The sequence below is a fragment of the Grammomys surdaster genome, unplaced genomic scaffold (assembly GCF_004785775.1).
Source record: "Grammomys surdaster isolate TR1022 unplaced genomic scaffold, NIH_TR_1.0 125302, whole genome shotgun sequence".
NCBI classification, from domain to species: Eukaryota; Metazoa; Chordata; class Mammalia; order Rodentia; family Muridae; genus Grammomys; species Grammomys surdaster.
The window spans coordinates 1-5,018 of record NW_021620180.1 but is presented as its reverse complement, the minus strand read 5'-3'; the positions used below and the strand labels follow the sequence as shown (position 1 = coordinate 5,018).

The 5,018-nt window shown below is 44.0% G+C and overlaps 1 pseudogene; it reads right to left on the bottom strand.

Moving 5' to 3' along the window:
• Positions 1-992: 992 nt before the first annotated feature.
• On the bottom strand, positions 993-4,130 carry LOC114637459 (annotated as a pseudogene).
• Positions 4,131-5,018: the final 888 nt, after the last annotated feature.

The following is a 5,018-nucleotide window of genomic DNA, read 5'->3' as shown; positions in this document are numbered from 1 at the left end:
GGGCATCAAGTAAGGGATGGGGTTGCTATCCCACAGGAAACTCTAAATCATAATTGTTCCTGTCTTAAAGAACTGCAAAGACAAAACTGGAGAAAAGCCTGAGGAAAAGAAGGTCCAGAAACAGGCACATAGTAGGACCCAGTTAAAGGGGAGCCACCAAGGCCTGAATATTACTGAGGCAATGGAGTGCACACAAAAAGGGGCCTATCATGACTGGCCTCTGAAAGACCCAATAAGCAGCTGAGTCAGATGCAAAATATTTACACCCAATCAATGGACAGAAGCTGCTGTCCCCTGTGGTTAAATTAGGAAAAAGCTGGAAGAAGCCTAGGAGGAGGGAAACCCTGTAGGAGGACCTACAGTCTCAATAAACCTGAACCTACCCAGAACTCTCAGACTCTGGATCACCAAACAAGCAGAATAAAGCAACTGATATGAGGTCGTCAAAACATACACAGTAGAGAACTGCCAGGTCAAGTTCAGTAAGAAAAGATGGACCTAACCCTCAAGAGGACCCCATGGAGTGGGGAGGTTTGGGGTTTGGGGGTTGGAAAGGTTGAGGACATCCTCATGTAGACAGATGCGGGGTAGATTGGGATATGAAACAGTCAGAGGATGGAAAGGGAGGGGGATGAAATCTGGAGCATAAAAAAAAAAATCAAATCACATTACAAAAAGAGTCAAGAGTTACCAATCAAGTATTTATTCATAAGAAATTAATATTCAAAACAGGCTTTAAAAAAAGGTTAATATAAGCTGTGAAACACATTAGCAAAAATGAAAATCAATAACAGGAATCATAATATCCCAATGGTGGTATGACAATCACCTCATTCCCTCTCAAGGGGTTTTACAAGACATAGAAAAAGACCCTGAATCAGCCTGGCTGTCTCAATGGCTGCATAGTTTGGGCCCTTTCACATTGTGGAAATGATCTATGAGGAAGGAGATTCATCCAAAGAAATCTGTGGCTGTTGAGGAGGGAGCTCAGCAGGGGGCTCCTGAGGTGGCAACTCATTCTGCAGGAGGCTCTCCTGCTGGGATGTGGCCAATTCCAGCTCTCTTGCAGCTTCTGAGACCTGGGAGAGGAAGGCAGTTATTAAGACACAGGCTTGGTGGGGACATGCATGTCAGATGTCAGCTGCTGCCTCCCACCACCTCAACTAGACTTCAACATTGATCTTTTAACTGAAACCCTTGCTGCTAAATCTGCAAGCAGGGCAAAATATCAAACAAAGCTCACAAACACATGGGCTAACAAGCTGCCACTCAAGACTTCTATCAGTGCAAACCAAGACCTGGCCAATGGGAAGAGACCTCATTGGGCTGCAGGAGAAAGGAGAAGGCCACATGCCACCCAGACCACAGAGAGTGAGAAACACTCATTTGACATTTGCATTAGGCTTTACTTTCTGCAAGGTGATGCCTACCTGGGAGGTCACATGACCCCTGCACAACTCCTGTCGCAAGACATAGAACTTTCTCAAAGCTCTGCTTAGCAACCCTCCTATCATGAGGACATGCAAGAGTGTGACGTGCCATTCATCTGTTACCCTTACTAGACTGCAGCTTCAAGCAGAGAAGCAAGGTACACTTGCCAATATTTCGGTGTCTCCCAAGAGTTGAAGTTTCCAGAATACTTGTGCATACACAGAGTAATGAACATCTACATTCCATGAAGTGGGTGGCTGTTTGAGAGTGTAGATATAAAAGATGGTGGATGAATGCAAATATGGATCCAATGGGCAAATGACATCAGACAGTGTTAGTCTGAATAAGTTGCTTGTCCCTACCTGATGTTGCTGTTTCTGGAGGTTGCTGGTCTTCTCCTGTTCATCTTCAACATTCAGGTTCAAGGCAAACAAGTACTGTTGGAGGAGGTACCAATCAGCCTTCACTTCCTTGTAATCCTGCTTCACTTTGACCAACAGATGACTGCAACAGGAGCCGACTGTGCAGGTTTCTGGAAACACACTCTGCATATTAAGATCCTGCAGCCTCCTCCTGTAATTCCTACTTATAGGTTCCATTACCCCACCAGGACCCAGGTTCCCATGAGGACCTAGTACAATACATTTCAATATATCCATGACAGCTGCACAAACAGTAAACAGCCAATACAGGCAAGAATAAATCAAGCTTCACTCCAAACACTATTAAGGCTCCATGTCTTTCTAAAAGGAAAAGGTATCTCCATCTTTCTATCCAAAAGAAAGCGGTATCTCCATGAGAACCAAACGCATTGGGGCAACATCAAGTAGTAGGGGACAAATACCCTAAAGGGTTGGTCAGGAGAACTAAGGGGAGGATATTTTATCCCTGGTTCCACCACATTCAACTCTATAAAAACCTGCATGATCCCCAGAGGTCCAGCACATTGCATAATAACCCTCTCATGAGCTGAATCACTTTTCAATCTTGAGGCTGTTGAGGATGCTTGGATAACATTGGGAGGGGTAAACTTCTCTTGCAGACTTAGGAAAACTGAGGTCAATAGGCCAAAGTTACATTGATGGCTAAAAAGCAGAAGGGATAGATATAGACCTTCAGATACTCTAGTCCAGACACAAAGGAATGCAGAAATGGTGATTCCACAACTGGTAGCCTCCATGACCAGTACTTACCTATAGAAGTTAATCTTCTTCTTGTGCTCCTGGAAGTTCTCACAGAAGTCAATGTTCTCCATCTCTAATTTGTGCAGAAATGACATGACCATCTTCTCTTTTGACTTCAATTTTTCATACAGTGGATTTGGCCTGTGATAGGGTCTGGCCCCAGGAAGACAGAACTCCATGAACATGGGCTTTTAGGAACAAATGAACTCAGGCTGCGTCCTGTCCTACCTCAATCCCAGAAGGCCATCTTCTTCATTCTACATACTGAGATCTTTTCCAGCTTTGGAAACTTGTTATCCTGGCCCAGGACAGCAGAAGTTAGGCATCCAGATGGAGGTTGCCCTGGCTCCCTGTGTTCACTCAGCTGGGCTGAACTGGAGGTCTAGCAGCTTATGCTCTAAAGAGACTAGGCCACAGGTCCTTGACCACCAAAAACCTGTGATTATATACTTCCTACTTTCAAAACAGGGAATCTAAATCCTGAATAACTAATGGTGTAGAGATATTCATTGTACATAATTCTGGAGATGAGACCAGACATCAACACAGTTTTCTAGTCTGCCAAAGAGCTACAAATGTACAGACAAATGGCACCACACAGGCAATGAACAGTGCTGTTTAAAGTAGGGGCACTCAGACCTCAGTACTCACATAACCTTTAAACTGTTATACAGGTAAATCCACAGGACAAAACACAGAACCCTAGTTCGCAAAGAGTGGAAGGAAATATATACCTACTATATGTCTGCACATCCATATGCATGTGTACACAAACAAGCACACAGACAAGGAAAAAGAAAAGGAAACAGAATCAGAGAATGAGAAAGAGAGAGATACAGCATTGGAGAGAGAACAATCCGAATGAGAAGAAATTCATTCTGCATTACTGACTCAGAGTATAAGGCACACAGACAAAGAGGAACAGGCATAAGCTTCAGGCCTTCTAGTCAAGCACTGAGATGAACAGTGTGGGACCAGCTGCTGCTAGGACTTTCCAGCCCTCAATTAAGAGCCAGTTAAGTACAAAGTGTCACCACAAACTCACTGCATTTCTCAAGGACTTTCCAAATGCATGCTGGGCATTCATTCACTAGCCACTGCCTCCATCCAGAATTCTTTACTCAGACCACAAGTTCAACATTTCAATTGGAGAAAGCAAAAGTGTCCGCTTCCCTTCTTGCTCCTGACCAAGCTCCAGGTTCAGCCTCTCCTCTAAGAAGCACTTAGAAATATAATGTTGGGCCCAGGGTCTCTGTGGAGGTATTGCTTCCCAGAACTCACAACCTTAAAAGGATAAGATGAGGGTGACATTGCAGATGTAAGACTGACACCAAAGAGTTTGGAGCAATGAGTACCTCTTGTTCATGGATCCCTCTGTGACATAGATCAAGCGGTCTCTCAGTTCCTTTCTTTCCTAGGTACTGAGCTCCAGCTCTTTGGTCAGACTCTTTTCCTCCTTCTTAGTGTGTTTCTTACTTAGGACACTTGCAGGGGATGATGACTGTCTCCCAGCCTCTGTAGGCAGAAGAACATAAGTAAATTGCCAGAAGAGAATGCAGAGAGTGTAGAGAGAACACCCTGTGCTTAAAGAGAAGGAGAGCATGCCTGGAAACCAGTGACACCACAAACAGTTTGGTCCAGGCATTAGATGCCTCCTAAGTGAATCTCAGCTCTCCCATCATTCTATAGAGACCAGGAGAGAAATGCAGCCAGGTGTTTCCTCTGTCTCCCACACATGCTCATGATGACCATAGAGGTAGCTTCTCCACAAGTATTGTCACCTTTACAGGGTGCTATTTGACATTAGATACCTCATTCCTGAGGTTTCACAAGGCATATGATACATTAACTACGCATTGAAACTTGAATGCTTGAAGACTCTCAGATCTCCTACCCTGTTGCTCAAGGTCCAGTATTTGGATTAAAAAGTCATGCAGTGTGACACCATGGTCAACACACTGAGCAATTCTCTCTATGGAAACACCAGACATCACAGAAGTGGCAATAAGATTCATTGTCTGAGTGTATTAACACTGACAGGTTTTGGTTACACTATAGAAATGCCTGCCACACACACTGGGTGATAAATAATGCTACAGTGTGTACTTTCAGGGTGAGGATGTCAGAGGAGTTCTGAGAACATAAGATCATGGTCAGAAGCACAATTTTTTCTCTGGTACAACTGTTAGATAGCCACTGAAGCTAAAAGAAAAAATAGCCAAAGGAGTGAAGTGCAGTGATGCTGTTCCCTAAATTTGCATAGGTTAGACCCTCTGTAACTCTTTATGGTTTCATTTTGTCCCAGTGGAACAGCCATAATACTCAGTCAAAATAAAGACTTGGTGTTTGAAAATACCTACTTTGGCCTTGCCATCACCTGCCTTTAGGAATGGAGAAACTAAT